We start from the raw sequence: 12,730 nt of genomic DNA on the forward strand, positions 1-12,730 counted from the left end.
GGGAAAATCAGTGATGCTGTAACCTCTGTTATGCTGACTTTTTAAAAAAATACTTTAATAATCCCAGAAGGGAAATTGCTTAAAGCTGCTGCCAAGCAGTGTCATACAATGACCAGCACTGGAGGCAATGTGGGTAAAGGACACACAACCCTGCTCTACCACTGAGCCACTGCTGATGTTGCCTTCCCTTCTGGACTGCTGACTTGCCAGAATACTGACTGTTACTCCTGAATTCTACGTATAATTCCGGAATACTGATGACTATTCTGGAATGCTGCTGCTTATTCCGGATTTCTGCCTTTCATTCTAGGACAAAAAACAGACTTCTTTGTGGCTCTGTGGCGCAATGGATAGCGCATTGGACTTCTAGTTAAACACAGGAGAAGTGATTCAAAGGTTGTGGGTTCAAGTCCCACCAGAGTCAAAGTGCCTTTTAACTTCCTGTGGCGCCTTCCTTCAGGGTGGATACAGCTCCCGTCCTGAGAGCTAGAAAAAAAGGACTGCACTCAGACATCCCGGAAAACAGCGTCACTGCCCCCGGCTTTGTGACTGTACAGGTGGACAGAGATCTGACTGGTGTGAGATTTTGCTTGGCACAGAGGCAGCTAATAAACTGAAAAGGAGAACAGAAGATCTCTCAGCTGACATTCAGGCACAGCTGCTGGATAGACTGCGATCATGTAAGAAATGTTCCTTTCAGTTGGATGAATCGACAGAGCAGAGCATCTCCAGTGCTGCTCAGTTGATAGTTTTGGCGTGCTATCCCTGGAAAGGAGATATTTTGGAAGACTTTCTGTTCTGCAAGTTATTGCATAGATAAAGTCTGTCAATCCAGAGATTAAAGCTGCTCACTGTATGTGGCTGAATATGAGGCACTGCTGGATCACTCTGAGGTGCGATGGCTGTCGCAATGGCTGCAGCACAGAGCTCAAACTGTACCGACCAGCTCAGAGGAGAAGAAGAAGGAGCAACATCACATCAGGAAGGCCCTGCAAACCTGTGGCTATCCCAGCTGGGCTGTCATCAAAGACCCACAGACAACAAGACAAAGACAACAACTGGCTGAGGACGAACATTGTCACTGCAGAACTGAAGAAGCTACTCGGGGGAGTGTTGGTCCCACTTAAGATTCAAATGTAGGGTGTTTTCACACTTGCTCCCTTTCGGCCCTCTAAACGAATGCAGATCGATGACTCAGGATTTTTTGCTCTATTTAACCCTAACTCTATTTTCCCTGAATGTGCAGTAATTTAACCAGAAAACACAGGAGAAAGCCGACATTCTGCTTCAAGTGAAAACTACCCAGACTTCAGTGCAGTGGAGGAGTCTGAGAGCTCTAGTGGACCTGGTGTGAACAGAAAGAAGACTAAATTACATAAAACCAGTGACCCTGACATGATTTGAACATGCAACCTTCTGATCTGGACTCAGATGTGCTACCATTGCTCCACGAGGTCTGTTCACAGCTTCTGCTCTTCCAAGGACTCAGTTTAGCATGACATGATTAGCTTGATGTTCATATATGTGTTACACATTATTACTAGATGAGCTGCAGTGAAACATCCAAGCCACCACGTCCCAGCACATATCAGAGATGCAGAACAGATGGAACAGTCTTATGGAGTGATGGAGGCCATGAAGCCTCCTAAAGCTTTGAATGGAGCTGAAGTCATGATGCACTGACCTTTCTTTTTATATAATGTCTCATAAGTATTTGTTATAATATTGCCCCAAAAAGTCAGCCACACTTGTGTGAAACCAGCCTGTCCAGTTAGGATCAACACTGATTGTGAATCAGTTTCAGCTGCTGTTGTGCAAATGGAACAGACAACAGGTGGAAATGAGAGGCAGTTATCAAGACAGCCCTGTAAAGGAGGTATGTGTTATAATACTTTAATAAATTATGTCTTCAGCTACTTTTATACTCATTATTAATCCCAGATTAAGGTGTCATTTAGGAGAGAGATTTAAATTATATCTTTATGTAACTTCTCCTTCTGATACACTCTGATAGTTATTCAGTTACAACATGCTGACTGGAAATCTGCAAAATGAGCCCTGAATTTTTAGAGAAAGTAGAAAGGACACCAGTAATACTGTCCAAACTAAACTAAAGGTTCCACTGAGATTTGAACTCAGATCACTGGAGTCAAAGTCCAGAGTGCTAACCATTACACCATGGAACCTGCTTCTCATGGGTCTTCTTCTCCTCCTCTACCCGGCCAACTGTCAGCAGTTTGACATTGGTAAAGATACGTGCAAAGATTTCTTTGTGTCAACAAAGACTGAACACTTTGCATATCACTGTCCTCCATGAGGAGGCTGTCCTCCATGTCTAGATAAGGCTTGCTGTCTAGCAGCTGGGAGAAATGTCTTTTTGTGGCTGTGGCATTAGCCCAACATTGAATCATAAAGTTTATTTATTGCATAACAGGAAGTGGTCTTGTATTAGGGTGTGACCCTCCTGAGAAGCAGAACCTCTCCTCTGATAATTGTCTCTCATTGGACAGATATGAAAATTAGCCTGAACTATCCGGGCTCTACATGTTGTTACAGAGAATAATTCTGTGCAGACAGGTTAACTGAAACAGAGAGCATTGATTCAGGGTGAACTTCCTGTGTGTGCAGACAGTGGAGGTGGTTTCAGGTGTTATAAATTGGCATCCCCATGGTTCAGATGAAGAAGTGGTTCCAGTTCCTCACAGGTCCTGTTTTCAAATCCCGGACGAGCCCACATCTTTGAACTTCAGTAGATTGGATGTTTGCATTTACAGGATTAATCTTTATTCCAACTTAGACCCTGTAAACAGCTGTCTGCTCAAACTCCCAGCAGCAATCATTCTAGAACTGAGACCAAATCATCAACAGCAAGCTCTACTTCCGACTGTATCCTGGGGAAGCCACTCCACGCCTGTATGGACCCAAGATACACAAAGAAGGAGTCCCCCTCTGCCTCCTTCAGGTGATGCTTTATGGCCTCTGATGTCACCTGGAGATAGTGGAGAAAAAACAGACAAAAGAAGTGAAAGAGGAGCATGACAACTAGAACAAGAACAACAAAAAGTTTCAATTACCGGTAATCAGTCTTAACTAAAATATATGAACATCACACACCCTGGTTACACTCATCACGTAATTAAGACACTGTGTCCTATTTCACCACTAGAGGTCACTGAAACAAAGCTTTGAATGAATGAACCCATACTCGACACAATTGATAAAGTGGTTCAATACTGCTTCACTGCTTCATTTGGACATCACTACATTATGGATTTGGACATATAAAGGCCTCAATTATAAACCAGGTCTGATTTTCTCATAAGGTAACAGCCCTGTCTGCCTAATTAAGCCTAATTAAGACACCTGTGTGATTCTCCTTTCACTCCTCTCAGGGCAGATCCCATGTATTTTAATAGGGGTTGTATCCTCCGAACAACTTCTCTTTTTGTCCAAACCGAAGCCTTCAGACAAAAAATAAGGACACCGCCAGAATCACAACAAGTTGCTCTACAACAGGGTATATTTTTTATGTCTGTGATGTCAAAGATGTGGATATGGTGGTGAGTTAGATAATATGGCTGCTTCTCTGTTTTTGGTTTTACATTATGTCTTAATGGAAGAATGACCGGCTGTGAAGGCAAAACGGTTTGGTGTTCAGTTTAAAGAGTGACACCATCAGAAAGCTAACAAGTGTTCCTTCGAACTGATATACAAATTATCCCAGTTAGATGGACGGTGCAGGTCTAAGCGCAGGTTAGAGAGATTTTTTTAGGCATCTCCTCAGCCTCTCTCCACTCTGAGTGATGACATCATCCACTCTGCCTTTGATCATTCCACACAATACACACTAATGTTAAACTCAGAGGAGACCTCAAAAACCACTCCAACTTTGAGAGCCTTGTATTCGGAATTAGAAAATTATGAATACAAGTTTGATAGAGCAGCATCTTTTATTTTTTTATTTTAGATACTGTATTAATCCCAGAGGGGAAATTCGTTACAGCTGCTGCCAGGCAGTGTCATACAATGACTAGCAAGGCGCGCCACAGGCTAGGGTGAAGTGTCTTGCCCAAGAACACACAACAGTGACTAGAGAGGAGTTGGGATCGAACCACCAACCCTGCTATCCCACTGCGCCACTGTTGCCCCCACTGTTGCCCCCTAATGAGTGTTTTAAGACTAAAATGGAGTCTGTAGCTTAAAATATGTAGGAGGAGATACATTTGGCAGATGACCCTCGTTGAAGGGCTCTCTCAAAGACTTCAATGTTATATGGCTTTTGAATTTTTATTAATATTTTGAAAATGAAACTTAACAAATCCGAATACAAGTTTAGTAGCCCTTGAAGAGCTGAACAGAATGATGTATGAACGGTTTCTGTAGCTGAAAGCATGTGGAACTAGTGACATGTCAAAGTTGAAGGTGATTTTGAAGGCTCCTCCATAGACTGTTAAAAATGATGCAGAAATTACTTAATATTACATTACATGCACAACATTTTGATAGTTGAATGGCTGAAATCGGTCAATGTATGCTGAAGATACGCTGCGCCTAGCAGCAATCAAACTAATAAGATAATGATGTCACGTTGATACAAAGTCAGGCAGAAGATTCAAAGGTAAGTAAAGGATCCTATGGAGAGGCTCCTTCCATGCCAACTGTCAGCAGCCAAGCTAGTCGGCCTATAGGCTGCTTGTTTCTTAGTCTCTTCTGCCACCTGCTGGTCATATAGAATAACAGCATCATTTCTTTAGTTTAATCGTCACAATTTAGTGCATGTATTTGTAAAATGTTTAAGACACTTCAGGTTATTACTTTGATGATTATAAAAAGATGAAGCAAACCTGGTGTGTCTGTTAGGACAGCATGTGTAAAGACTGACTTGATGTTTCTATAGTTTAGCCTAATTAAAGTTACAGTACACGGTATTATTTGGCTGATGATACATTGTTGTCAAATCTGCAGATCAGATCTGATGCCAGGTGTCACACAGGTGTCTTAATTAGGGCTTAATTAGGCAGCCAGGGCTGTTACCATGGTGACAAGCTGACACACAGAGGCATACAAACTATATACTACTAAACTACTACTACTACTTTTCCACATTCAAATCACACAGTCTGTGTTTTTTATAGTCTTATGGTTTTATTCCAGCCTCTGACCTTTCATATGGTTTATTCACAGACTATTCTTTAAGGTGATGACTTCATACTGCTCTTGTCATTCAGCTGTTTCTTTTTCATTAGTGGGCCAATGCACTAGAGCATTGCCCTGTCGCACTGTTCTAGTGCATTGTTCCACTATTGTTATTGCTCATACTTCTTTATTGTTCTCCTTCTTCCAGACGTTATCTTTATTTATTCTTTCAGTGTTATCTGCTTTGTGTTTGTAGCTCTCACTCTCAAGTCTTTATTGAGTCATATAAATACTGCTCATAGTCGTAGTCCGGACTTTGTTTGTGGAATTGATGGATGCACCAAAGAATATGGAGTCTACAACTCACTATGGTCACATTGGAAGAAACCACCGCGAACACCTTGAACATGGCAGCAACCATTCACAGGGAGAGAAGACAACAGCAGCTTCATCAGGTGAACAGAACCGTGTGGGCATACAGTCCAGCTGAGCGACGGGGGAAACCAGTGAGCGAACGGATGAAGCAGGGCTGGAAACAGGGGGTCATGTCTTCCTGCAGACTCTCTGCATCAAGTCAGTCAGAGGTGAGTCCTGTCCAGTTTAATAACAGCATCATGTTTTGTGTGGAGGAACAGTGATTTTCTTTTTAAGGAGGACATCAGGTGTAACCGTCTGACCAGACAAGCTACTGCTGTTATGTTGACTGCAAGAGAAAGCACCATCTTTCACAGGTCTGTCTACATACAACATTATTACATCTGTTTTGATTTGTGGCTCTGTTGATTATCTGCATGTCAAGGACAAGCCTAACTCTCACTGAATGGTGCACATCTGGGCTGATGCCTGCAATTGAAAACATTGTGTTTCAAATATTGTGTATATATATTGAAAATAAAAAATACATTTACAGTGACCCTATTAGTCAATGAGCTGCAGCATATTTCTCTATGAGATGTGATGTTTAATAATTCCTTGTATTTGCTCTCTGCTATCTAATTAGGATTTGAATGTACTTTGAATGCCTTAATAATGAGTTAAATAGCATCATTGTGTGGATGTTAATATAATACACTTTGTAATAGAGATTGCATGCTAATAAATTAAAAACATGGACTGCTTGTATTTAATTTGCTCTTATTTCTTGTCTGTTCTGCAGAGGTGTGAATGATGTCTTGGCAGCAATGCAGCAATATCAAGCTCTGTTGGTGACTAGTCTGAGGAGTCAGCTACAAACTGTATTTCAACATCAGGGAAGTGAACTTGAAAAGGAAGCGTTGGCAGTATTGGACCGGATTGAGGATCCATTCACATCTGTTTGGACAGCATACAGGCAGGACAATGTGATTAAGAACAATGTCAAGTGTGTGGAGTCAGAGGAGCTTTCTGTTGGCTATACCGCCTGCTGCAGAAAAAAGGGACAAAAAGGGTTCTTGCCACAGTTCCTGAATGTTTTCATTACATACCTCTGATTACAAGTTCAGAACAGTTATTGTCCCATCCAAAAGTGTTAGAACTGACAGATGAGCCACCAAAATACAGAAGTGGCTCTCTCTATGACATCATAGATGGAGAGCTCATGAAATCACAGCCTTTATTTTCAGCCCCACCTTCTGCTTTACAGATCATTATTTGAAATCTGCAATGCACTTGGATCTCATGCTTCCCAGAATAAGTTGCTGATGTTTTATTATACATTAGGAAACATTCATCCAAAATATAGATCAAAACCTGCTGCAATCCGTCTACTGGCTGTTGCAAAGAAGAGTGAGTTGTCTGATTGTGGAGTGGATGGAATTTTGGGCAGGTTGTATGAGGACTTGAAAATGCTATATGATGGTGTTAATATTCAGACTGCAGCTGGTGAACGTGAAATATCTGGAGCATTAGTGTCGATATGTGGAGACACCTTAGCACAACATGAGCTTTGTGGATTTAAAGAGGCTGTTGGTTTCGCCTAGAGTAAGTGCCGGCAGTGTGAATGTTCATTTAAGGACACGCAAATGTATTTTGACCAAGACAACTTTGAACTAAGGACACTAGAAAGACATGTTCGGCAGTGCAGTGACATTGAGAAGCAAATACAGAGGATCTTAGGAACAGTTTAAAGACTACATTTGGCATCAACAGGAAGAGCAAGCTGGTAGAATTTCCAGCCTTTAACTTGATTGAACAAACACCTCAGGATATGATGCATGTAATTCTTGAAGGCCTTGCTCCATTAGAAATAAAGTGTGTGTTAAACATTCAGTTCTTTTAGGTCAACTAGACTTGGATGCCCTCAATACTGCATTAACTGGATTTCCCTACTCTCTGCTTGATGTCAGAGACAAACCAAGCCCTATAGCTTACAGCACATTAGCTTCAAGTGACAGTAAACTGAAGCAATCCTCAGGCCAAATGACTGTTCATTTATTATTGATACAGCTACAGATACTGAGTACTACAAATTCATCCTTGAACTCATAGAAAGTGTTCAGATGTTGTTTGCTCCTGTCATTGGTCTACAGACAATTAGCAGGTTAAAGAGACTGAACAGCATTTAAAACATCTGAAATGTCTTTTCCCTGATAACAATATTTATATCTGATTCATGCTCCATCGCAGATAGAACTCCTGGGACCGATGGTCCGTCACATGTGCATGAGGTTTGAATCAATACATTGTTTTTTTCAAACAGTGGGCTGCAAAGGTCTTTAGTAAGGCATAATCAAATGTATGAGTGTTGTCAAAATGTAAGTCATCCTGAACACCCAATGTTTTTCAATGAGTGTGCATCGGGACCAACTTCAGAAATACGCAGCATGTCATATTTGAAAGAAAAACAAGGGCTTTCCTCAGAAATGATGACACAAACAATGCAGTGTCTGTTGAATGGATTCATCTAAATGGTAATAAATATGTACGGGAGAAGACATTACTTGTAACTGCTGTTAATTCCAGTGATTTACCTGAGTTTGGACTCGTGAGCAACATCTATGTAATTAACTGGTCGTTATATTGTTTTGAGCTGCAGCAGCATAATACTGTCTGCTATGATAGAAATTACATGGCATATTCAATAGAGAGGCCAAACATGGCACAAGCAACTGAACTCATAACATCTGAGGATCTGTTAGATTCCACTCCCTGTTATAGTTCTACTCACAAGGATGGGACATGTCCCCACAAAATATTACCTGACAGCTGTGCTTGGGCTACACAGAGCCTCATCTGAGAGGCTGTAACAGGTGCAGTTTTTAATCGGTTTGCCTCGGTTGTTTTCGTTGTTTCGTGATTGTTCTTTCTGTATGAAAATAACAGTAACACTAATCTGAAACAGCAGATCAACAGTCAGTCAAATGCTGATGCTGCAGTATACTGAACAAGCATGTTCTTTGCTACATTGTGATTCAGGGTGCAGGTGAAGCAAGGGTCATTTCATTTTTTACCATTTTGGGTCATTTTGTTCTGTTTGTGGACAATGCACATTTACAGCATGTTATTTGTATTATTTGTATGTTCTATAGACCAGTCTGCTGTCATTTTAACAAGATGCTGGATATGAACCAATTCTGTCAGGTACAGATGGCCTGCAATGAAATAATAATAATAAAAAGTGTTCATTGTTCTTGTTTAGTTTTTCTTAAATTGAGGAGTTGTGTGAATGGTCTTACTCTTATAATAAGTCTTGTTGCTCCACTGGGATTTATTATAAAACATGTTTTCATCTGTTTCTGGTTCTCTTTACCTCAAAATTAGCTGAAATATCAAGAAAAACTTACCATACCTTCCTAAAATGAGATATAAAATCTAATGTAAAACAAGCTTGATGAGATTAATATTCTTTCTGGACAAACATTCTGGACTCATTTCCTTGATACAAGGCTTTTTTTTACTTTCCTGAAATTCCTTTTTTGCAGTGTAAGAAGGTATATATATATACACTCAACAAAAATATAAACGCAACACTTTTGTTTTTGCTCCCATGTTTCATGAGATGGACTTGAAGATCTAAACTTCATTCCAGATACACAATATTACCATTCCTCTCAAACATTGTTCACAAATCTGTCTAAATGTGTGATAGTGAGCACTTCTGCTTTGCTGAGATAATCCATCCCACCTCACAGGTGTGCCACATCAAGATGCTGATCTGACATCATGATTAGTGCACAGGTGTACCTTAAACTGCCCACAATAAAAGGCCACCCTGAAATGTGCATTTTGTTTCTGCTTTATTGGCGGTCTGGGGACTCAGAACCAGTCAATATCTGGTGTGACCACCATTTGCCTCATACAGTGCAACACATCTTCTTCGCATAGAGTTTATCAGATTGTCTATTGTGGCCTGTGGAATGTTGGTCCACTCCTCTTCAATGGCTGTGCGAAGTTGCTGGATATTAGTGGGAACTGGTGCACGCTGTCGTATACGCCGGTCAAGCACATCCCAAACATGTTCAATGGGTGACATGTCCGGTGAGTATGCTGGCCATGCAAGAACTGGGACATTTTCAGCTTCCAAGAATTGTGTACAGATCCTTGCAACATGGGGCCGTGCATTATCTTGCTGAAACATGAGGTGATGTTCATGGATGTATGGCACAACAATGGGCCTCAGGATCTCATCACGGTATCTCTGTGCATTCAAAATGCCATCAATAAAATGCACCTGTGTTCTTCATCCATAACAGATGCCTGCCCATACCATGACCCCACCACCACCATGGGCCACTCGATCCACAACATTGACATCAGCAAAGCGCTCACCCACACGACGCCACACACACTGTCTGCCATCTGCCCTGAACAATGTAAACCGAGATTCATCCGTGAAGAGAACACCTCTCCAACGTGCTAGACGCCATCGAATGTGAGCATTTGCCCACTCAAGTCTGTTACGGCGACGATCTGGAGTCAGGTTAAGACCCCGATGAGGACGACGAGCATGCAGTTGAGCTTCCCTGAGACGGTTTCTGACAGTTTGTGCAGAAATTGTTTGGTTATGCAAACCAATTGTTTCAGCAGCTGTCTGAGTGGCTGGTCTCAGACGATCTCGGAGGTGAACCTGCTGGATGTGGAGGTCCTGGGCTGGTGTGGTTACTCGTGGTCTGCGGTTGTGAGGCCGGTTGGATGTACTGCCATATTCTCTGAAACGCCTTTGGAGACGGCTTATGGTGGAGAAATGAACATTCAATGCACGAGCAACAGATCTGGTTGACATTCCTGCTGTCAGCATGCCAATTGCACGCTCCCTCAATGCTTGTGGCATCTGTGGCATTTTGCTGTGAGACAAAACTGCACATTTCAGGGTGGCCTTTTATTGTGGGCAGTTTGAGGTACACCTGTGCACTAATCATGATGTCAGATCAGCATCTTGATGTGGCACACCTGTGAGGTGGGATGGATTATCTCAGCAAAGCAGAAGTGCTCACTATCACACATTTAGACAGATTTGTGAACAATGTTTGAGAGGAATGGTAATATTGTGTATCTGGAATGAAGTTTAGATCTTCAAGTCCATCTCATGAAACATGGGAGCAAAAACAAAAGTGTTGCGTTTATATTTTTGTTGAGTGTATATATATATATATATATATATATATATATGGGGTATAGCTGTATATAGAACACAATATGGCTGCATGAATATAAGATTGGGACGACATTTTGCCACACAAGTGGCTGGCATAGATGTAAGTATTTACCATAACTCAATAACACGCTTCATACCGATGAAGTGTGATGGGATCATTCCACACGGCACACCTGATGAAGGGTTCAGAGCTCCAGTGAACAGCTACCAAATGTAAATGTAGCACTCAGAACCACCTCCAGGACTTTGATCTGCTGGATTAGTCATGGAGGAACCAGGAACAGGACTCACCTGGACATGCAGCTGCTTGTCAGCCCTTTGTTCCATTATATATGAGCCAGCAGAAATGTGTGTGTATGAAAATGTCTACAGCTCCCGAATGGTTAATGCCACACTTTTGTCCAAACACTTGAATTAAAGCAGAAAGTCTGGACTTCACTCACATCTTGACTGTTTCATTTCAGCTTCAATCAGGAGGACTTCTCTGGCCTCCAGAGCTCAGCTCTGGTCCTCTGGTTCCAGCCTTGGTCCTCCACTCACTGTGATCCTTTGTTGTACCAGGTGTAGTTTTGGTGGCTACACATGTGTTCAGAAACTGTTCTGTTGTAGCAGCTGAGCTTTACTCCAATCCACTGTCACCACAAACACTTTCCCCTCTCTGTTCTTCTTCTTCCTCTGCCTCTTCTTCTTCTTCTGTGGTGTTTTCTGGCAGCTGACATCCACACAGTGACATTTCTGCCTCCTCCTGTCTTCAGTCAGACTGTTTCTCTCACAGTCTGTAGAGAGAAGCTGACATTGTTGCACTGATTAACCTCAACCACACACACCTGTGTGAGCCGCACCATCATTCTAACAGTTCTATTGTTACACTGAGTGACAGCAAAGCAGTGAGCCCCCTGCTGGTGATCAGCTGCATGTACCAGAAGCAGACAGAGATTTCTGATATGATGTTAAAGGTGTCACAGAGGAGGATCCGACTGTCTGACCTCTGATTCTTCTGTCAGCATCAGACACATCACAGTTTGATCAGTTTTCAGATCACACACAGCAGCATCAGTAACACTGAGCAGACATTACACACTCCATCAAACACACACACACACTGCTCACTTATAACAGGGATAATAAGTAAAGTTCTTTACAATAAATTCACATTCACATTTTATTATCACTTCACACATGGCACAGTATATATGGCAGAGAGTTAAAGGTGGAATATGTAGTCAGAGTAATACCAAATATTGACACTAGGTGGCAGCACTTCAGCCTCCACCCACTGCTGCACTACCAGCACCACTCTCAGTGCTTTTTGTTTCCATTGACTGTACAACATGATTCAATCCATGTTATTTATATGACAAACTATGTGTAGTGTTTCTATGTGTGTAGCTGACATGTTGCTCAGCTTCCATTGGACACATATACTAGATGGAAGCTGCAGCAGGATTGGCTGATGACTGATCACAGGTGTGAACAATCAGCCGGTGACGAGTGGAGCAGGAGCAGCTGCCCATGCTGCAGAGACACAAACAGCAGCAGCACTCTGTGACCCATGTCCACTCTGTGTGTCCTCCAGACAGTCTCAAGATTAAGATTAAGAAACCTTTATTAGTCCCACAATGGGGAAATTGCATTTTTGCAACAGCAGGTACAGACAGCAAAGGATAAGTTAGGAAAAGATATATATGATAAAATAAACTACCAATAAAATATAGAATAGAATCATCAGCAGTTTACATATGAACAGTTATTGCACAGGTGAGTGGAGGGAGAAGTGGTCTGTAAGAAAACTGTACATAGTGCATCAGAAACTAAATAAATAATGTGTTGTACACTGTGGTGTGTGAATATTGCACCTATCAGAAGTGGTTATTATACAGTCTGACAGCAGCAGAGGTTGTGTGTAATGACGCGGCTCACCAGCAGAGGGCGTGTGTTTGTGTTTTGTGTTTGTTTGTATGTTTTCTATTGCAGCAGCAATGTACAGGGTCAGTATCATCCTATCTGCTGGTAAAAGTCTTT

General features: G+C 41.8%; 2 non-coding genes across 2 annotated transcripts; one reads left to right on the plus strand and one right to left on the minus strand.

The window, feature by feature from the left end:
• The first annotated feature begins 332 nt into the window (after positions 1–332).
• On the plus strand, positions 333–424 carry trnar-ucu (transfer RNA arginine (anticodon UCU)). The gene is given in 2 exon segments: positions 333–369; positions 389–424. It is a non-coding gene; the product is annotated as a tRNA-Arg (tRNA).
• Positions 425–2,114: 1,690 nt separating this feature from the next.
• trnaq-uug (transfer RNA glutamine (anticodon UUG)) lies at positions 2,115–2,186 on the minus strand. Its single transcript has one exon. It is a non-coding gene; the product is annotated as a tRNA-Gln (tRNA).
• Positions 2,187–12,730: the final 10,544 nt, after the last annotated feature.

This window comes from Parambassis ranga, unplaced genomic scaffold (assembly GCF_900634625.1).
Source record: "Parambassis ranga unplaced genomic scaffold, fParRan2.1 scaffold_24_arrow_ctg1, whole genome shotgun sequence".
Lineage (NCBI taxonomy): Eukaryota > Metazoa > Chordata > Actinopteri > Ambassidae > Parambassis > Parambassis ranga.